The sequence below is a fragment of the Gopherus evgoodei genome, chromosome 5 (assembly GCF_007399415.2).
Source record: "Gopherus evgoodei ecotype Sinaloan lineage chromosome 5, rGopEvg1_v1.p, whole genome shotgun sequence".
Classification (NCBI taxonomy): Eukaryota; Metazoa; Chordata; order Testudines; family Testudinidae; genus Gopherus; species Gopherus evgoodei.
This window is the reverse complement of record NC_044326.1, coordinates 79,418,289-79,441,677: the sequence shown is the minus strand read 5'-3', so window position 1 is coordinate 79,441,677 and position 23,389 is coordinate 79,418,289. Positions and strand designations below refer to the sequence as shown.

General features: G+C 43.0%; 1 protein-coding gene across 1 annotated transcript in view; it reads left to right on the top strand.

The window, feature by feature from the left end:
* Positions 1-23,389, top strand: part of RAPGEF2 (Rap guanine nucleotide exchange factor 2) — a 330,483-nt gene that overhangs the window by 127,187 nt on the left and 179,907 nt on the right.

Sequence of the window (23,389 nt, the reverse complement as noted above, 5' to 3'; positions counted from 1 at the left end):
ATGCAGTACAGTGTTCATGAATGGATGAGTTGAAATGTGTATGAATAATGCAACCTTGCAAATTCTTCTAATCCAGTGGCCCAGAGCTTCTAATTTTGTTTTTGCACAGGCAAATTATTTTTTTGTATTTTCATTATCAATCATGACAAAGAATGGTGAGCATACATATATGCTAAATTTTCATGATTGCAAGGTTGAAACTGGATAAACTAAACAATTGTATCTAAAGAAAGATATACTGAAAATAAAGATCAGTAGAAACTAACATACTCTCATATCATTATGTAGTCAGCGTAATCTTAAATGATTGATTGTACATAACTGTTTTATCAGTGAAATTTATGGTGGCAGTTTTTGTTACATTCTGGTTTGACTGCATTCCTTTTTTGTGTGTACGTATGTTTAGTAATAATCATCTAGACTCTAAATCTCAGGAAGGTATCGTAGATACCCTGTCTTTGTTTTTTTGTGAATAAAATAAATGCTGCTATTCGCAGAATTTATGGTGGTAATAATACTTAAATAAGGACTCAGGGTGTATATTCTGAGGAAAATATAACAGGCAAGTAGAAAATCCTGAAATCTGGGTTAATTTGAAGTGCCTTTCCCATTCCTTGCATTGATTCCCTTTGTCAGGCCTTTCATGTGACTTTATCTTCACTTTGATCTTCTGTCTGTCCTTTCTACTTACTTCTGACTCTTTTTTTTTACTCCATTCAGTTGGTCTAATTGGCAATATCTTCCTATACACACAAGTGCAAAATGTTTTTGGTTTTACCATGAGCAATCTGTGTACACTTGGACTCTATGAAAACCTAGACAGTAAGGGAATCATTTTTTTAAATTGTTGGAGTTTTGTCAGATACACACACACACACACACACACACACCCAGACACACACACATACACACACACACACGCATACCACACACACACCACACACACACACCACAAACACACCCCACACACACACACACACACACACACAAAATCTGGCAAGGTTGTAGTTTAGCATTTTGATACGTTGTGAGATCAAAGATGGATCCGTAAGGAAATCCGGCAAATTCTCCTGGACTGCTACCTATGTTCACTACATCCCTGCTTGAGAGTGGCTCTGAAATTCTGGTATTTTCAGTACACTTGTAAGTTTAATTAATTCCCATCTTATTTTAGTATGGTAAACCTCATAGGGGGGAAACTTGTTCTTTTTTTGTGTCCTTCCTAAGCTTAGCATATGTCTGGCAAGACACGTGTGTATTATTGAGGATTATAAAATTAAAATGTAAAAGAGATGCATTCACTAGCCCTTGTGTTTCAAGGGTTAGGTAATGTGATAGAGACTCTCTTATCTCTAGGTCAGTAGTGACCAAAAGTTATTTTTGACCTGAATGAAATGAGTTGGGCATTAATCCAGTTTTCTAGTGGACATTGCAAAACTTCACAACTGGTAGCCCTTGTTTTGTAGTCACAAAGGCCAAGGATTTAAGTAGGCATGGAGGTTGAACTTCTAAAGTCTATGAATTTCTATGAATTTCTACCTGTTCAATACAGTGTTACAATGATTTCAGTGCTGTCAATGTGATGGTTTGTCACAAGCTCTAAAATACTTTATAAAAGTCTCTATGGAAGTAGCTGCAATTATGACTGAGCTTATAAATGATTGATTGACCTCTTTTTTCCCCCATGTATATATGAATGACCTCCCCCAGGCACAACTTAATGTATCAATATTGGGAAGCTAAATCTTTCTCTTCATGTGAAGATGAAAACCAATATATTTGCTGTCATGTGGAACAAACTACCCATAGAAGCAACATACATTCACTGTAAATATCATGTTTCTAAATAAAGAACTGAAGCCTTGTTTTCTTATGTAAGGGGGAGAGAGCACTACATGGGCGGGATGTGTGTGTGGGGAGAGGCACCAGTGTCATCATCTAAAGTTGAGGTACACGTTTAAAAATTCATCAAAAACCTGACCACCATGCTATCCATTTTTATCTTTGCCCTAATATAAATAAGCTGTAAGAATTCATAATACCTATATAAATGTTTAATTTTTGTAAATGGCCAAAAGGGAAAAACAGAGCATGTTGTTAAAATTGACTTAGTAAAGTAAATGCAGATGAGCTATCAGCGGGTGTATGTTCATGCAACAAATTGTCAAACCCTAGGGCCATCTCTTTGTTTAATATGGGAACTAGGTTATTAAAAGTGGCAGTTCAGCTCCAGTTATTCTTCGTTTGCCAGACATCTCTACTAGTTTCATTTGATGTGAAGTTAATGATAGAGGGGCTAAAAGCCTTTGAGGCAAAAATTCAGGTTTGAAGTTTACACACACACACACACACGATTTTCTTACTTGCTTGACAAGACACTCCTACCCCAAAGTCTGATTTAATTTTGTTTTTGTGCTGCTTACTGCATTCTGTCAAATTACTTGTTAAAAAGATTCTTGTTCTTTACCTCTACATCATATTAACACTTGGCACTGCCATAGATCAGATAGAGTCAGCATTTTTATTTAGAAACCTAATTTTTAACAGTTGTATACATTGCCGTTTAATTTATCAGGCTTAACCTTGGCAGCCAAAATACAATTTCGTTTTTATGATCAAGTTAGATTAAATCTTCTCAGCCATATTTGGCAAATGAGGGATCTTTCTGACTATAAAAGCTTTTTTTTTTTAAACTTCTCTGAATTAAAAAATACAAATACAAAAAACCCAACTATAAATTTTTTTTTCCAGTGAACATGGTTGATACATGGTATACGGCTATGCAGTTTGACATTTTTACATAGGATTTTTGGTTATGAGGAAGGGAGTGAGAGGTGTACCAAAAATGATTTGGGAGATTTAATCCTACAATTTTAATTTTGATTAGATTGAAAAGCCGAGTCTTTAAAATATAAAGTTTTAATAATAAGGTTCTGTTTTACTAGGAAGCAGTTTTTATTCTTATAAGGAGACTGTATGGAACAAATGTGTGTGCATTCAAATAAGCTAAATAACTTGCATGCTTCTCTTATCCCCTTTGAATACGTTACAGAATAAGTTATGTTGGCCTAAAACTTTTGAATTTCGATGGCAGGTTGCCATCTAAAGAGATTAAAATCATCAAAATTCACGCATGGCTGAAATAGCATGCTGGGGAGATGACAATGACTTGGGTACATTGGGCCAAATTCATCTCTAGTGTTTGACTTCAGTGGAGTTAAACTATAGATGAATTTATTGCATTAACTTTTTATGATTGATAAAAATACGCAGGTTGCTCTGATACTTTGTGACCTTTGATAAAAGGATCCTCCTAGCCACTGCATGATCGTTAGCACCCCTTTCCTTCTCCAACTTCTTTTCTGAGAATGTGTATCAAATACAAAATTTCCAAGACTAATATATTTGATAAATACTTCTTAAATTCTTGCCAATGAGAAAATATTTCAGAGCTTGATTGTTAGTTATAGATTAGTGGTTTCAACAGGGTTGCCTCCTAAAATTGAAATGCCTTAGATGAGTGTTCTCCACCTTTTAAATGTTTTGAACTAATTTTAAATAAGAATAATCTTCTTCCATCAACACTTATTAAAATTCTCTAATTTTTAATATAATAATTTGGAATTTTTCCTATTTTTTCCTAATACAATACCCCATTAGTTCTCCTACCAAGTGCATTTTTAATTTAAAAAACCCTTAATCTGTCTTCAGTGATGGACATTTATTTGACTAAAAAAATTAAATACATACATTACTACACAAATGGTGACTTGAGAAGACTTCTAAATGATAAGTGGAGTTGAATAAGTTGTTTAGATAAACTGAAGAGCCACAATTTCAGGTAGTTCAAAAGAGAACTTACAATTTGTTGGCCGATTTTCTGATTAAGCTACACCGTATCTCTTACTGAAATGTTTAGCTGCAAAACTATACTTCAGTCTCCCATCTTTCATTCCCCCCATCCTACGTCCAGGGCCACCCAGAGGATTCAGGGGGCCTGAGGTAAAGCAATTTCAGGGGGCCCCCTTCCATAAAAAAAGTTGCAATACTATAGAATACTATATTCTCGTGGGGGCCACTGCAGGGCCTGGGGTCTGGGGCAAATTTCCCCACTTGCCCTCCCTCTGGGCAGCCCTGCCTACATCTTCTTTAAAAAAAAAAAAAAAAAAAAAAAAAAAAAAAAGGTAGAGTTGGTCATTTGGAGTAAGAAATAACTGTGGAATTGCTAATACTAGAGTATGGTTGGTAGCTGTTGGTAACTGATATTTCTGTGATGAATGCACCGTAGTTTTAATTTTTAATAAGCTGAAAGCAATATCATATATGGGGGAGAAAAGGATTTTTACCTGTGCTCCCATTGGGCAGCTCTGTGTTCTAAGATTAGATCCAAATGCTCTTGTTCTGTAGCTGTGATATCACAAAATGACATAGTCTGGGGTGCTGCAACTCAGTGAAACCCACTAATAGGTCTTTACAGGACTCCGTTTTTTTGTTTTGTTTTTGTTTTTAAAGTAGGGCCAGGTCTCTAGCCCTTTCAAACTATGTGACATAATATCTTTGCAGCTGCCCAAATCTTCCCTTTTCCTTCTGCATGCAGCCTTTGGGTCTGCTGAAATGAAATTGTGGATGCCCTGCATATGTGTAGACCATAATTAGCTGGAGAGAGGGATGGCAGAGAGGAAGGTATGAAGTAACTTAAAAGGCCCATGGAGTGCTACTAGCTGACAGCCCCAAATCGTACCTGTTGACAAATAGCAAGAGAAGCAATCATTGGATGTTTCATATCTGTGTGCGGACCCCAGCAACCCCTGGAGAAGGATGGCGTTTGGGAGAAGGAAGCATGCTTGAAGACCTATTCACAGATCTTGCTCCTGAACTGCTGTCCTCTCCAATTCTCATGAGCAAAATATAATTGAAATAAAGATTTTACATAGAATCAAAATTAATATAGTTTAATATATTTTGGAGCTTGTGTATTAAAACATTTTGAAAAGTAGCTGAGGACACATAGCTGCTGTTCGTAAAAACAAAAACCCTAGCTATTTCATTGTAACTGTAGGTCTGTGTAATATCCATGAATCCTGTGCAATGAGAGGTGAGGCACAGGATTTAGAGGGTTCTTGGGAATGAGTGTGGGGAACTTATTTGTATGTGCTCCCCTGAGTGATTCTTTGGATCCTACAGTAGAGCAGCCAGTAGGACTTCCATCGCCCCTCCTTGCCAGCCTGAGTGTCTTCAGGATTGGTCAGTAGGGCAGAGGCAGCAGATGCAAGAGAGTGGGGCTAATGAAGGAGTCCCTCCATCTATGCATAGTCTGACATAGCTATGGAGTGGGAGGTGGATGCATGCAAGGCATAAGGTGGCCCTTAGTGTTTGTGGTGACGCTTAGCCTGGGCAGGATACTCTAGATAGACACGACTCTTTAAATTTACATTTCAAATTTAATGCTTTGTTAATTAACATTTAATAGTCCAGACTTATACTGTGCACCATTTACATACTTGGGAAAGGTCTGGGATGTTTGAGAGAAGTCAAAATTTCCATACTTGATATTTTAGGTTCCCAGTATAATTATTTCCTCTTGTTTTCTTTGACACTTTTCTCTACTCTTACTCTAAACTTATTTTTTCTGAACATTGTGTGTGTCTTCATGGAGGCTTTGGAAATATTTCAGAATTTACTATCCTTAATGTTCAGTGAAGATCCTTGATTTCAGAATTAGTAACAGATTTCCTCTTAACCCCTATATTTCCAAGGCCACAGAAGACATTTTGCAAATGATTGATTAAAAGCCATCTAAATAAACATCATACTCAGGATTAAGTCTATTTTGAAACTTTTGACTGGATCAGCATACTGATTTTCAGATAGGCCTCTTCAGGAAACCTATATTCATTCTCCTTGTGCTTCTATAGGCTCCTGTGAAAGTCATCCAACAGGATATTTCATAATGCAGAGAGTCATTGCAGAACGGCTGGTTTATTGCTTTTTTTGCTCTCCTGAAGGTGTATTATACCTTCTGCTAGCCAGACAGTTGGCAAAGTTGTACTGGGATCCTGCCAGGTCTGCACTGCAGTAAATCAGGATTTCATGTTTATATATTTTATTGAGAGGGCATTTGCCATGAGGAGCTTCTTAGCCAACATCTGCCATTAGGACAAATACATTCAAAGACTTGGTAGTTGATTCTGCATAAATAATATTATTGAATAAAGACTTAATAGTATAGACAATTCATTGCAGTACAATGAGTTCTGCTAGATTTTTTTACATTATTGTTTTAGACATGCTTTTGTGAGCCTTTTGTCAAATTGAAATTAAGGCTTCTACAAAAATTATAGGTTGCACCTTCTTTTTTACGATAAATGTTTGACTAAAGACGGTCATATTTTATTGTTGCAACAGTGCTGGGAATAACAGGTAGTTTTAGACAAATAATGCCAGGGCACAGGACTTACTAAGTAGTAGGACTGTGGCCACAAAATCTGTATGTAGGATTATTTAATCATATACCACTTCTATCACAGTTTAGCCAGTAAATTTGCATTGAATTTTGTTAAGGAAAGAGTCTGCTGCTTTTTCTTCCTGAATTTCTATCTGTAATCTCAAGTGCTATATAATTGCTGAATATTTTAATATCAGTCTTATGCAGTGTTAGATCATTTATGCAGGGAAATGTGGCTGCTCATTGTCTATAGACAGGTATGAAAAAGCTTGTTCACTAATTGTTAAAAAACAAACTTATGTAAGCTGTTTTTTTTTTTTACAAACACCTGTCTCTGTAGAGGCTTACTTTCTATATTACAAAATCTGTTTTATGCTGTGCTTACAGTAACTGGTGCTATTTTTGGTGATTAGAAAAAGATAGAAGAATACTGTCGAGATCTTTCAGAGAAAGATGCATTGGCTATGTGTGCAGAAATCTACAAAGAAATTATTTCCTGAAGTGTTGGCCTAGTGTTTTGTATGTCCTATATTTACATTTTTAGGTATTACGAGCCAAATTTTGCCAACTTTCATCTCATTTAATCAGCGAGTCACAGCTGTGGACATCAGTTTAAACAAAAATGCCACTTAAAAATCACAAGTTTAGTGATAGCTAGGAACGTCTTTTTTTGTTGCCCATTTTACTTAAGAGCAGACCTTCTGATGTTTGCGATCTTTCTATTTCGTTAAATTTGGTATAAGGTTGACAGATAAGGAGAAATATACAACAGTAATATAATTATTTGGTTAATATACATCAAGTTAAAATGTTCAGGTATTTGCGGTAGGGGTAGGACAGGTAGGGTTGTAGCTGACACATGGACCAGTAGTTGTACCTTCAGTACATATTGCTTTGTTTGGGATGTACCTTTATTCTTTGAACACTGCTTACATATAGCATCAGGAGCTCAAGTGTGGTGATGTGGCAGATATCCGATGGTCAATTATTATTTTTAAGTTAGTGGACAGACCAGTTGAAAAACGTGAACAACTCCCCTTCTGATTGCAGATAATGTCACAGTGATCAAACAACTCAGGTAAGATGGTAGCTGAGTACTTGGGAAAATACTGAAAAATTTGGAAGTTTTTTTGCAATGCAACATCACCAATCGCTTAAAGGGAAACATCTAATATGGTAGTAGTTGCTTACATAAACAAAGGAGGGCCCAAAACCAGCTGTCTACACATAGATGTTGACTATAATGAGATGGGCAAGGAAGAAGCTGTTATCTTCAGAACTACATATATGTGAGGAAAACCCAAACACATGAGAGATTAATCTGAAGAAACTAACACTCTCAAAGTATGGGTTTATAGAATAAGCTGTTATTTAATTCCATCACGTAATGGCTGATACTTGACACTGGAAAGGTGTTTCTCATTTCTAATATGTCAGCTACTCTCCTATGGCTTGGACTAATTCTCTCCCATCTTTTCTGATTATTCAAAATAGATGTTGGAACACAAGTAGTCTTTTCTCATTTTTCAAACATCTCTCAACAAAGAGGTGTCTGGGTATACATATCCCAGTCTGTATAACTGAGGAGCAACTTCAGTTATTGCCTTGAATCTGTTCCGAGACCTGGTCTGCACACAATGTATTTACTGGTATCACTGTTTGGGGTGTGTGTGGGGGAGCGTAGTTAAACCAATAAAACTCCCTATGTAAAGCACTGGGATAATGGCAGTCACACAAAAGTAGAGTTGTACTGCTTTAACTATAACTCTATGGTTAAGAGGTACAATTTTGGTGTGTGGGCAAACCTTTAGATTGTTGGAACCATAGTGATTTCCTGAGGGTTCCACGTTTCCTTCCAGAGTCAAGGAAGATATATTTCTCTAGGCTTTTGCTGCTCTTGTAATCTTTACAAGTTGGAAATGGGTAAGGAAATGCAAGACCACCTCTTAAAGTTTAGGCTGATTCTCTCAGTGTCTTCTGGAAGTTATAGGTATACTATTTAGTTAATGGTCCTTATGGAGCCTAGGTTATGAAACTTGAAGGGAAAGTAAATCTCTTTAAGCCTTCTCTCTCCCCTTCAGGGTAGAGATTCTCAAGTTTACAATCCAGGACATGAATACATGAAAGCTCTCTGCTGATTTGATTGCCATCAGATTAAGGATATGATCATGCAGGCATTTATGAATGTGCTTAGCTTTACACACATATTATCTCAGTTAAACCAGTGGGAAAACTCACATGCATAAAGGTAAACATGCTTAAGTGTTTGCAAGATTGGGTCCTAAATATTTTATCTCCAGTTCTTCTACAGTACTGTCCTAACTCTTAATCCATTGTTACAAAGATTGTATTTATATTGATGCTATTTATGGCTGTAGTGGAGAATCAAATATTTAAGTGGGCCATTTAAATCCTATGGTGCTATTTTAACAGAGAAAAAGAAATTTTAGGTCATGTTCAGGAAAGTCTTGCTAGAGATGACACACGTAATTTGTTGGGTCCCACTAGGTACTGAGTAGCACCTTAATTTCAAGTGACTTCCCAGGGATTGAGGGTATTTAGCAGTTTGTGCAGTCCAGAACCTTGAAGGTCAAGGCTTGGTTATAATTTTGAATCACTCTGGCTCAGAAACTATAGCATTTAGTGTCCTGGCTATCACCCAGGTGAGGTGGGTATTTCTAATGAAGGCATGCATATCCAAATCATTTTACAGATGGTGCTAAAACTATTTTATGTGAGCCATTGTCTGTAGTCCCTGGCCTTAATGTGAGCATGCCCAAGGCAAACATGCATGAGTGCTGTGTATGTTGACTGGGTTTATAATAAAAGTTAAAATGTTGTATGCGTTCTCTTTTAGAAACCTGAAATTATGACGTACTTTGCTAAATAGAAACCCACCTTGAACCTTAACAGTTATGTTGAACGTAGTCAATTGAAAAATGTTTAAAGTAGTTTCAGGTACCATATCTGTCCCAGAGATTGTGGGGACAAGGTGGAAGTTGTAGCTATTGCATCACTTGGGCAAGCGACTTGTGATGTAAAGAAAATACATATTTTTCAATTAAACACAGGACAATGTAATATTAAAATCAGATACTCTCACAGCAGAATTTTTAACCTCTTTCAGCTTGATCAGTTTGGCTATCTGAATACTCCAGGCTCAATGGGAGAGTCTACAACTTCCCTGAACCACAGCAATGTGATAAGTGGAGCTTATGAGCTCAGCCAGTACAGCTATATGTTGGAAGACCTTTATAAACTCTACCATACCTTTGAATTTTGTGAATATCTTTGTATCTGAGAAAGCATTCATATATTAGAAAATGTATTGTGAAGAAGTCCTGAAGAAAGCATCTGACCTTATCAGCCGTTAGAAGTGTGCTTCTTTTGTCATCAGGGACTGTTCAATAAAAAGAAACATAGTTTCCAAACACTTATTTGCGTGACAACTTTACAAAGTCATGTCTCAGAGTACCATGTTTCAGAAATGACTGTCTAATTTATCTCAAGTTTTGCAGGTGAAAAAAAAAAGGAAAAAAAAATCTCTCTAGCTACAGACCTCATATTCAAGTAGAAAGGACTTCTTTGAGAAAGTTGGAGAGGGCACCATAGTCATGCATCTAATAGAAACCAGGTTAGAACCCTGACTCTGGAGTTCCTTTTACAAGTCCATAATTCCTGTAAATTAAGGTCTTGCATACACTGTGGCAAGGTGAATCTAAATGTTCTTCTTCGAGTGCTTGCTCATATCCATTCCAGTTAGGTGTGTGCGTGCCACGTGCACGTTCGTTGGAGACTTTTTTACCCTAGCAACACTCGGTGGGTCGGCAGGTTGCCGCCTGGAGTGGCGCCGCTGTGGCGCCTGATATATACCCCTGCCGGCCCATCTGCTCCTCGGTGTCAGTCGTTGGAACAGTGGAGCGAGGCTTAGCTGATCTCCACCTCCCTAGCAATTCGCTCGTTTGTATAGTATCGTGTATATAGTTCTTTTCTGTAGTTCTAGTTAGTATTTAAGTTAATAGTTCTTATAGTTGTGTATATAGTTAAAGAGGATCAGGGGCTTGCCCCTTCTCCTCCCCCGGTACCAGGGCCCATGCCCGGTTCACCAGGCTTCAAGCCTTGCGTGGCCTATCATCGGCTGATGCCCACAGGAGACCCGCACAACTCCTGTTTAAAGTGCCTAGGCGAATCCCACCTTGCGGACAAGTGCCGAATGTGCAAAGCGTTCAAGCCCCGGACAGAGAGAGAGCGGGACATTTGCCTGAAACAGCTTTTGATGGAGGCAGCTTTAACTCCTCCATCCTCGGCACTGATTCCGGCACCGGGAACAAGTGCCTCTTCTGCACCGGACCGCCCGGCACCGATAAAGGCTCCTCGTCACCACCCTTCACCGGCCCAACCCTCCGGCTGGCACTGCTCCCTCTCCCCGAGGAGCAAGAAGCACAAGGCTCCTGTGGCACCTACAGCTACACCGCAGTCGGAGTGTATCTCCAAGACAGACCACCTGGCACCGTCAACTGCCGCAGCACCACTTGTCTCTGCACCGTTGATTCTGGTTTCACAGGAGCAGTTGAGTCCAGTGCCTATCAGCTCCCCAGCGCGCACTGTGGTTGAGCTCGTCGTGCCCTCCACGCCAGAGACCTTCTCTGCGGCACGGGACCTAATCGCTCTAACAGAGACTGAGCTGCCCCAACCCCCGGTGCGGATTATTCAGTCGCTGGGCAAGCCCACCATGGTGCGACCACCTTCACCGGGCACCACTGAACACAGTCGGTCCCGATCTAGATCCAGTGATCACTCTCGGCCTTGGCATCGCTCCAGATCCCGGCGCCACTCGCAGTCCTGGTACTGTTCTCCACGGTACCGGTCGTACTCGCGGCATCGCTCGAGATCCTGGTCACCGTTGTGGTACTCTCGGCACTGGTCCAGATCCCGGCACCAACGTACTTCTCGCAACCAATCCCAGCACGACGATATAAGGCACCGGTCGACCTCCCGGCACCGCGCTGGTAGCAGGTCCCGGTCCCGCTCCCGATACCGCCACGGTTCCCACTACCATTCGCCAGTACCGCACAGAGATGAGCTCTGTGGGCACAGAGACCTGGCCCAATCAACTTCAGCTCCTCCGTGGCCGTCGCATTACCCATCTGCCTCCTCACACACTGACAGTGCCTCCTACGGGGGTTCAGATGCACAGGCCCACCCGGACCATGGACCACCTCAATGGTCTTTTTGGACACCTTGGGCCTATCACCAAGCCCAAGGCGAACCAGTGGGCCCAGCATGATCCAGCCACTTGGAGCACTGTGCACCAGAGGCCACAGTCAGCAGGCCTCCCCCCGCTGGTACGGAGGAAGACTCTACACATGCACTGAGCAGCATGATATTCCGGAGGCGGAGGTCCCCCAGGATGAGGCGTCGGTCCAGGACCCACTCATCCCAGGGTTGCCATCCTCCTCTTCGCCGGATGAGGTGGTAGTGGGCACATCATCATCGGGGCCCCCGCCAATTGATCTCCGAGCACACCAGGATCTTCTGCGGCATGTTGCCCAGAATATCAGTCTTCCCGTAGAGGAAGTTCCTGAGGTGGAGGACCCGGTGGTTAGTATATTATCGGCGGAAGCACCAACCAGGGTGGCCCTCCCCTTCATCAGATCGATTCAAGCCAGAGCAGACATCATCTGGCAGTCCCCGACTTCCATCCCACCCACAGCCAGGAGAGTAGAACGAAAATACACGGTACCTTCTAAGGGGTATGAGTATCTCTATGTGCACCCCGCCCCCTGCTTGTTGGTGGTACAGTCAGTCAACGAACGGGAGCGCCATGGCCAACAAGCCCCCGCGCCAAAATCTAGAGAGGCCAGGTGCATGGATTTGTTGGACCGAAAATATACTCTGCTGGAGGCCTTCAGCTCTGTGTGGCGAACCAACAGGCCCTCTTAAGCTGCTACAGTTACAACACCTGGGAGGCTGTTGGCAAGTTTACCGAGTTGGTTCCCCAGGACTCCCGTCAGGAGTTTACAGCTCTCCTAGAGGAAGGAAAGAGGGTCGCGAGAACCTTGTTACAAGCCTCGTTAGATGCCGCCGACTCTGCAGCCAGAACGGTCGCCTCTGGCATAGCTATGCACCGCATATCTTGGTTGCAAGTGTCTGGCCTACCGTCTGAGCTACAATACACCATACAAGACTTGCCATTTGATGGACAAGTTTTATTCTCGCAAAAGACAGACCCCAGACTACAGAATCTGAAGGACAACCAGGTTATTATGCATTCGCTGGGAATGCATACACCCTAGACTCAGAGACGGTCCTTCTGCTCCCAACCTCAGTACCCTTACCCCCCACCTCGGCCAAGACAGGATCTTGCCCGAAGACAAGGTCGTACTAATCACAGACGTCAGTCTGGACCTCAAGGGGGCAACAATTCCTGTCCCGCCAAACCACCACCGGGACCCAAACAAACTTTTGAGGGTTCGCCTGAGAGCAGTGTACCAATTCCCTCCCTGGATCCTCTTCACTTTTACAGCCGCCTTTCCCTGTTTCTTCCGGTGTGGTCCCAGTTGACCTCAGATCGTTGGGTCCTACGTACGGTGGAGCTTGGATACCGTCTTCAGTTTATTTCCCCCCCATCCTACTCCCCTCCCCCGTCCCTCTTCAGGGACCCCTCTCACGAGCAACTTCTCATTCAGGAAATTTGCAAGCTCTCAGTCGGAGCTATAGAGGAGGTACCGGAGGAGTTAAGGGGCAAGGGGTTTTATTCCTGATATTTCTTAATCCCCAAGACAAAAGGGGGCTTCCGGCCCATCCTGGACCTGCGAGGACTGAACAAATTCATCAGAAAGTTCAAGTTCCGCATGGTATCCCTAGGAACCATTATTCCTTCCCTGGATCCCGGAGATTGGTACGCTGCTCTCGACATGAAGGATGCATATTTCCACATTGCAATTTATCCCCCGCACAGGAGGTATCTGCGCTTTGTGGTAAATCAGGGTCACTACCAGTTTACTGTCCTTCCCTTTGGTCTTTCCTCGGCCCCTCGGGTCTTCACGAAGTGTATGGCGGTCGTCGCTACTTCCCTGCGCCGTCATCAAATACACGTCTTCCCTTACCTCGATGACTGGCTTATCCGAGGGGCTTCAGAGGCACAAGTCATCAGCCATGTTGCCATCATCAGGGAGCTGTTTATGCGTTTAGGCTTGATCATCAATTTGGACAAGTCCACCCTAGTGCCTGTGCAGAGGATAGAATTTATCAGGGCAATGCTGGACTCCAACCTTGCAACGGCCAGTTTGCCCCTACGCTGGTTTCAGGCCAGTCTCCCTTGTCGAAAGTCTTCAGAGCTTTCCAACCACCTCTGCTTGTACTTGCCTTGCTCTCCTGGGGCACATGGCTGCATGCCAGACTGCGAATGTGCCCTCTGCAAACCTGGCTTGCTTCGGTCTATCGGCTGGGCACGGACGCCATAGACATTATTCTGACAGTTCCGCCGGATGTTCTAGGCTCCCTCGACTGGTGGAAGACGTCATCCCGAGTGTGTGCGGGCCTGCCGTTTCATCCTCCCCAGCCCTCCATGTCCCTAACAATGGACGCGTCCTCGCTGGGCTAGGGCGCCCACCTAGGGCTCCTGCGCACCCAAGGCCTTTGGTCACCCCGGGAGTTGACGCTCCACATCAATGTATGAGAGCTGAGAACGTTCCGGCTGGCATGCCAAGCGTTTTAGCGCCATCTACACGGCCGTTGTGTTGCAGTGTTCACGGACAACACAACGGCCATGTATTACATCAACAAGCAGGGTGGGACACGGTCCTCCCCTTTCTGTCAGGAAGCGATACGGCTGTGGGACTTCTGCATAGCCCACTCCATACATCTAGTGGCCTCCTTTCTCCTGGGGGTACGGAACACTCTCACAGATCACCTGAGCATGTCCTTCCTATCACACGAATGGTCCATCCGTCCGGACGTTCTCCATTCGATTTTCCGGAGGTGGGGCTTTCCCCACATAGACGTGTTTGTATCCAGAATGAACAGGAAATGACAGATGTTCTGCTCCCTACAGGGTCGCTCCCCAGGCTCCCTGTTGGATGCGTTTCTAATTCCGTGGACGGGCCACCTCTGTTACACCTTCCCACCGTTCCCTCTCATCCACCGAGTCCTGCTCAAGCTCCGCAGGGACAGAGCCCGCCTTATCCTGATCGCTCCGGCTTGGCCGAGGCAGCACTGGTACACCATGCTGCTCGACCTATCCCTGGCAGACCCAATTCCCCTGCTGCTCTGGGTGGACCTGATCACACAAGACTTTGGCAGGATGCACCATCCAGACCTTCAGTCCCTTCATCTGACTGCATAGCTCCTGTCTGGTTAAACCAGTCGGAGTTGCTCTGTTCCGCCGCAGTACAGCAGGTGTTGCTGGGAAGCAGGAAGCCCTGCACGCGCTCGACATACCTCGCAAAATGGAAGCGCTTCTGCAACTGGTGTGACCAACACAGCCATTCTCCGCATTCTGTATTAGTCCCCACTATCCTGGACTACGTGTGGTCTCTCAAAGAGCAGGGCTTGGGAATCTCGTCTCTGCGAGTACATCTTGTGGCTATATCCACCTTCCATCCGGGGGAAGCTGGCAGTTCCGTTTTTTCCCACCCTATAGTTTCCAGATTCCTCAACGGCTTGGAGCGACTATACCCACAGGTTAAACACCCTACCCCTACCTGGGACCTGAACCTCATCTTAACCAGGCTCATGGGGCCCCCTTTTGAGCCTTTGGCCACATGCTCGCTGCTGTACCTGTCCTGGAAAACAGCTTTCCTATCGCTGCACCTCGGCTAGACGAGTCTCAGAGCTTCGTGCATTGACTGTGGATCCTCCATATACTGTGTTCCATAAGGACAAGGTACAGCTGCGACCGCACCCAGCATTCCTCCTTAAGGTCGTCTCCGCCTTCACTTTAAACCAGGACATCTTTCTGGCCTCTTTGGTCCGAAAGCTGCATTCATTGCGACGAGAGCAACAGCTCCATACTTTGGATGTCGGGAGGGCTCTCGCCTTCTACATCGAGAGGACCAAGCCCTTCCGGCCCTCACCTCAGCTATTCGTGGCGGTGGCGGAACGTAGGAAGGGCATGGCAATCTCTTCCCAACGTATTGCATCTTGGGTTACATCGTGTATTCGGGCTTGCTATGACTTGGCTCATGCATCAGAGCGGGCCATCTCACTGCTACTCTACCCGGGCTCAAGCTTCATCTGCCGCGTTCTTGGCCCATGTTCCCATACAGGACATCTGCCGCTTGGCCACCTGGTCTTCCATCCATACCTTGGCATCACACTACGCATTGGTCCAACAGTCAGAGACGATGCCGCCTTCGGGCTCAGCGGTCTTACATTCCGCAACATCTCGCTCCGACCCCACTGCCTAGGTAAGGCTTGGGAATCACCTAACTGGAATGGATATGAGCAAGCACTCGAAAGAAGAAAAGACAGTTACTCACCTTTGTAATTGTTCTTCTTCGAGATGTAGTTGCTCATATCCTTCCACACCCGCCCTCCTTCCCCATTGTCGGACTAGCGGGCCAGAAGGAACTGAGGAGTGATGGGCCGGCAGGGGTATATATCAAGGCGCCATAGTGGCGCCACTCCAGGGGGCGACCTGCCGACCCACCGAGTTGTTGCTAGGGGTAAAAAGTCTCCGACGAACGTGCACGTGGCGCGCACACAACCTAACTGGAAGTGGATATGAGCAACACATCTCGAAGAACAACAGTTACAAGGTGAGTAACCGTCTTTTTCAGCAAGTCCCCTGGTTGTTTGCTGTGTTGTGATACAATAGAATGGAAATTCCACAATAGCTTAATTTAAAATAAAATCTCACTGTATTGAATATAAAGCATGAAGTAATATCAGCATAATAGCAATTTGTGTTTTTAAGTTAAAACTCAATTTTACACTGTCCAGCACTGCATTCAGAATGCTGCAGATTTTTATCAATACATAGATTGTGTTGAAGAAGTTGTAATGGGAAGCTGGTGCTTTTGTCAGCTTGCACCTTTTGCATTTGAGCATATAGGAGGCAGTTTGCTTATCACGGGATAAGCGCACAAAAAACCCAAAACAAAACAAAAAAAAATGTGTGGGGATTTGTCCTGCTTTGAGGAGGGGTTTGAACTAGATGATCTCCTGATGTCCCTTCCAGCCCTGGTATTCTATGATTCTAAAACATTAGCTGGATATTTCCGAGTTTAGGGGTTGTTTTTTTCCCAGGTCCATACCCATTCTTCTCCGACTGTTAGGGCTGCTCTATGCACCAAAGTTTTGTTGGCAAAACTTGCCATATTTTGGTACATCCTTGTCTGCATCCACATTTGATTTTGACTCTTATCAATAAAACCCTGACTTCCTGTTGGTCAAAAGTAACCAGCTCACAGAATGACAGACCTGCCCCTTTGTTGACACTGTTCCACCAGCAGAATGCCTCTGTGGATTTTCAATTATCCGTATTGATAAAAACTGTCTGCTGTGGTAGTTGTAGGAAGTTTCACAAATACAGAAGAATCTGGAGCCCTCTTCTTAAAACAAGCATGCAGCTGTCATTTCCAGCTGGTGATGTATCAAACAATTCCACCGCTTGGAATTCATGTTACATGGAGCAAGTAAGAAGTGTGTGTTTTTTAAAACAAAAACAGCATATGTCAAACACTTGTTCTTTTCTGTAATATTAGTCTCATCTTTTGTCTTTAAGCAATGTCACAGTCTGAAGGACTATATCTTCTTGTTGCAATATATTAATTGAGGTCAGTGGACTTTCTAACATCAGATTGACTGAAAGGCTACCCTATTATTGGACTCCACATAATTTACCTCAAAAAGCTCCCTGTAGTGCAGGGGTGGGCAAACTACGGCCTGCAGGCCGGATCCGAGCTGCGGGATTGTCACTCCCATGGTGCTGCGGTGCTAAGGCAGGCTCCCTGCCCTGCTTCGTTCCCGGAAGTGGTCAGCATCATGTCACTGCAGCACCTGGGAATGGGGAACTGCAGCCAATGGAAGCTTCTGGGTAGGTACCCCCAGGCGAGGGCAGCGCATGGAGCCTTCTGACCCCCCACCACCAGGGGCCGTAGGGACATGGTGCCAGCCACTTCCACCCCAGTAAGCCAGGCTGGAGCCCACACCCTGAACCCTCCTGCACCCTGCACCCCTTCCCTGAGCCCCCGTCGCACCCCTCCTGCACCCCAATCCCCTGCCCTGAGCCCTCTGCTGCACCCCAGTCCCCTGCCCTGAGCCCCCTCCCACACTCTGCACCCCCTCCTGCACCCTAACCCCTTGCCCTGAGACCCTTCCTGCACACTGCACCCTAAGCCACTGCCCTGGCCCTGCATGCAATTTCCCTACCTAGACATGGCCCTTGGGCCAAAAAGCTTGTCCACCTCTACTGTAGTGGATACTTTTGGAAAGGCTACCAGTGTCCATTCTGCCTCAGCTAACTCCAGATTAATGGGTCCTTACAGAGACCTAGGCAAAAAAGAGCCTGTAAATGTTCTTCCTTGCAATTTGCTCTGATCACCTGGCCAGAATGGTTTTTCTGCAGAACCTGTAATGGCTCCCCTAACTGTGAACTGACTGGGCAAGCACTACACTTAACATCCCATATACTCAATCTGTGGCTGTGAAAGCCGCTGAAGCTACCCATGCTCCAGAATTTTACATTTGCATCTAAACTCTCGTTTTTAAAAAAATGTAGCCATTGTGGTTTGCAAAGAGAACCTACCAAATATGAACAGTGTAAACTGGTGGAGTATTATCTGCCCAATGGATCATGGAACAATAGCTCTGAGAAGTCTGAACTGCCCCTGTTTATCTCAGTGAGATGCTAATTAGTGATGCAGGTATCAGTGATGCTGTTAACTATTTCAGTGCTGATAATTTAACCATTAGCTAATGTGCTTATCCTAAAATCTCAAACTGCCTGTTGGGTTACCAGAAGCCCAACATGTCTTACCCAACTGCCAAAATCTCCAGCTTCCTCCTAATAGCTTCCTAAATGCAAATAAGGTTTTACAATACAAAATTCTATATTATGTTGAAAATTAAAAGGGAAGTGGTAGCATAAAATAAACTGGATTTAGTATCACATTAAATAAGGATATACTATAGTGATTATATTCATTTTCATATTCATTAACCTAATTTTTAAAATTTACCTGAAGCCGCTGCAGAATCTCCAGTCTTATGCACAAAAGTGCTGCAGAATGCAAGGTGTCTTGCCACAGAAGTAGGGTTAAACTTAATACAAAATACATGGTACCTTGATTATGCACCTACATTAGAGGATACTAGTATTTGCAGAATTTTTTTTAGTAGTTGCAGATTCTCATGGTCGTCCTTATCTAGATGACTTAGTCTAATCAATCTTTTAATGCAGAGAACAACTACTGGTACATATTGTGTGTTTCAGCATTTGCTCATTGTTCTGTGCCTTACTACTGTATTTCAGCTGCGTAACTCGAGAATACCTCAGCTGAAATCAATGTAAAACTAGTGCAAATGAGATAGGAATTAGATGGTCCATAAGAAAAAATGCCTGGTTTAGTGTGTGTTTAAAAAAAAAATAAATTCTGTTTTCACCTGGACCTTGTTATATCACCTACTTGTGTAATCTAAGTAGCGTCTGATGAGAATTGGTTTGGGGAACTAGAGGATTCTTGGCTGGTTTGTGATCTGAATAGCTGCTTTTTTCTGCTATAGGTGAATTACTGAAAAACTTCATTTCCAAATAGCATTGTTAAAAGCTTTTTCCTTGCTTTCGGCCTGCTCCTGCAAGGTGCTGAGCACCTCGTCGGTTCAGTTGTGGGTGCTCAGTATATTGCAGAAGTGGGCTATTAACGCGCACACCTCTGTGTCAGAGAGCTTAACTTACAAATGCATTGTCTTGTGCCCATTTTAGTGCTGCTTTCAAACCTGTGTCTGTACAATACTGTACTTCTGTCGAGAACATAATACTGTAGTAATAGAGTTTCTGCAATAATGATCTGTTACTTCAAAGACTGTATCTAACCACAAACAATAGCTTTTAGTATTCCCAAAAGCTGCTTATTCCCTAAATGCCTGGAAAACATTCCCTGTAATATTATTGAATATAGTTGTTGTGTAACTTATAATCGTGCAGCAACAGCTTTTAAGCGAGAGATGCATGTCCTCCACATGCTATAGGATCGGTTTTGATCCTCTTCTCCCATGCATTCCTTTTTGCCAAAAATAAACCAATCTACAGGAGATCTTACAAATAAGATTTTATCAGCAATAGCTCCAGGCACCAGCGCAGCAAGCGCGTGCCAGGGGCGGCAAGCTGCAAGTGATGCCCTTCTGGTTCCTGCGAGGGTGGCAGTCAGGTACGCATGCCTGGGGTGGCAAGCCACAGGGGGCGCCCTTCCAGTCCCTGCGAGGATGGCAATCAGGTATGCCGAAGTGGCAGTCAGGTACGCGGTGGGTACCCCAAAGCCATGGGACTGGCGGACTTCCCACAGGCAAGCTGCCGAAGGAAGCCTGCCTGCTGTGCTTGGGGCGGCAAAAAAGATAGAGCTGCCCCAGGATTTTATGCCAGGTTAGATTTAGATATATAATTTTTTTTTCTGGAGTCTAGAAGGTATGTTTGGGAGAGATGGTAGGCAAAATGTTGTTGTTAATCTGTTGTCTGGTTGTAACTCAAAAATGGCTTGGTCTAAATACTCCAGATCTCTTTTAAACTGTTTGTATTGCTTTGGCTGTTTTCTTAGATTTATAGGGTGCAATTATCTATTTTCATAGATTCATAGGGTGCAATTATGGTGCAATTAAGTCTGCAGTAGCCAGATGTGAGCTTCTTGCATCATGCATAACTGCCATGCGTGCCATAAGAAATCCAGTAGAGCTGTTGCACCATGCAGAATTCCTAAGTTTATTATTATTATTTATTATTATTTTATTACTGTTACTATTGCTATTATTCTAGGCAGTCCACAATTTGTGGATGTGGATTTCCTAAGGCAAGTGTGGAGTGTAGTGGGCTGGAAGTGGGGGCTGTGATTGCAGAGTTCCTAGAGTATACATGGTCTAGTGAGCAGTATATTCAAACTGTAGAACGTGACTCCAGAAGTGGGTAATGAGAAGGCTGCCCACTTGTTTGCACCCCACATGTTGAGAAATGATTCATGTTAAGACCCAACAGGGAGCGAGAGTGAAAGAGGAATGGAGATGCTCTGCTCCTTTCCCTGCCCTTCCTCCCTTCTGCTGATTTCCGGCTGTCCAGACCTCATCACTTCTCCAGCACAATTCCAAGTGTATCTTCTCACCTACACAGTGCTATGCTCCAAGGGAAGCACCATTTCAAAAGGCTGTGAAGCTGGCTCTATAGCCTCTTGAATCAGAGCTACGCAGGAGCACGCTACTGTGCTGGTGGGAATTTGGGGTGAAGGGGAGGTATCCCACTGGCAATCCTATCCCACCCAACAGCCAAAAACTTCCCTCCATAACTCTGACCAGCAGGTTCCTTACCCAGCAGCCCTACCCACCACTTACTTCTGCCATAATGTCTCACCCACATCCAAAATAACCAATTGTAATTAAAGAAAAAATCAGTTTAGATTCTGTTAAACCTCATGGAGGCAATGTTGGAAGGGAGGAAGGAGTGATGGGTGTAGGGGAAATGGGTGGGCAGGAGAGAAAGTAAAGAGAAAATCAGATCCCAAATGTTGATTATGTGGCAAAATTTGCCATGTCTCAAAGTGATTGTTCCTGAAACTTTGATCCATTTATGTATCAATCCCTTTATGGCTTTCTTTTGCTTGGTAATTCAATATTCTTAAGTGTTGCACAAACCATCACAAAGAAGATAATCTGGAGCAGTACCAAAAATATAGCTCTGAAATAGTATCAAGTCTTGTGTATTCTAGCTTTAGATAAGTTTAGGGTGCAGATTGCACAAGTCACCAATAACAGGTTATTTAGCCTCATTGCTATGTAACATTTATTAGTAGGAAGTGAGTTGATGGTCGGCAGAAAGAGTGACATGGAAAGATTTCTTAAAATTCAATAATTCCAAGCATAGTTTTCTTTATATGGTGTGTGTGTTAGCAATTGTGTGTTTCTTCTAAGTGGAGATCACCATAAGAGAGCTTGTTAATACTCTGCAGTGAAGACATAAATAGAGACTTATTTGTGTGCTTCTGGGCAGTTCAGGGCCAAGTTATCTGAAATATCCCTATCCTAATTTACAATCAAATAATTAGTTTGACTTTCAGCTTTTCCTTTTCAGAAACTGTCATTTCAGCATGCAACGTGAGCTTTTTCTTCCACTGCTTCCATTTCTGAGAAGTTCTTAATCTTAAAAACAGTAATTCCAAGTCCTATGGTCATATTTTACTGTGTCTACCATCACAGATCAGTTTGTGTACTTGCAAACTTCCTCTGCTGCACCATGCCAGCTGTTCTCAGTTCATGCTCATGTTTCTTTATTCCTCTACAGTCTGTCTCTAACTCAGCTTTTCAGTCAGATTAAAGCTTCTTTATTTTTCCTAATTTGTTTTCAGTTTTATTCAAACTTCTGTGCCATCATTCCTCATTGCCTATTTGTATGCAGTAAAAAAAGGGAATAGAGATCCTTGACAACATGCCTAGGGAAGAAGACACCAGTATGTTCCTGGTATGCAAGGAACAGCAAGCACGACATGTTGCCATTGAACACATCTTAGTTTCTGTTCTTATGTCCTGTGATGAAGATCTAATTTGCCCCCATTTGGAATGTGTCTTCCAGGATAAGTTATCGTAGCATGTAATTTTCTATGTCACAATAGTGTGGCCCATTTGGTGAAAATAAGAGAGAACTATTTTTGGCCACATGGCCATCTCAGTCAATTAGTCTGTAATTGGTCATTGAGGGAAATAAGATTGTGATCTATTTGTTAATCATCCAGGTATCTGATGTCTCTTCATGGCAAACAATTCCATTTTTAAGTCTGCAAGAGTGACTTATTTCTATCATGGCTATATGTTCATGGAAGAACTGAAAGAAAATTAATTTCCTAAGTATGAATGTTAATATTCTGCCATTTATATGTTCTTATAGTCATTTCTAGCCATTTTTCTGATTTTGCTTTTTTTTTCTGTCTCACATTATCCTCTCTTTTTAAAAATTACTACATGCATTTCTACAGCGCTCATCAACTGTGGAAAATGCGGGAATCTTTTTGAAAGACATTGTCACATATGTACTTGCAGCTTTGCTTTTTTAAATGAGAAATGTGCAGCTAGCTGTAAATAGCTTACTTAGCTTAAATATTGGATTTTAATAACTATGCTGTCACCTTTTGTTAAAAGGTACGTGGGCTAGGCTTGCTTGAAGTTTGAACAAGCTAATTGTTGCTAAAAACTTGAGGCTTGTAATTAAAAGAATGAAGTAGGAAGTGCTATAGAATGATTAATTCTACATCCTTAAAAGTGTGCCCTGGTAATTTTGTTTTTTTGATGAAAATGTTATGTACATATATTGACTGGATTCAGCTCTGGGTAACAAGCAGTAGGAGTGGTGAAAGCTGAAGAAGCAAAGAATGAATGGTCACAGCCTAGCTTATACCGATTTAAGATGGCACAAACTAGTTGCTGTTCTATGTGGTTATTTCCCTGTGAATCTTAAGAAACTAGCTTAATCCCCATGTAGGTGTCACTTACAGACTTGTTTCTTGGAGGTTCTGAGGGGCAATGAAGGGTGGTTGTGTTGTAGAGGAGGGAAAGCCAGCTGAGATATAAGCTGGGTCACAATAACTGAGAGAAGCAAACTGCAACTTGTTCCTCTTTTCCTGCTAGTAACTAATCACTATCACTTGTCCTGATCTCCAAAAAAATAAGCTGCCTTTCCCTGCGCCCACCCTGCCCCCATTATACTAGAAAGAAGCTGGAACAGCAGCACAAAGTAGCACCAGATGCACA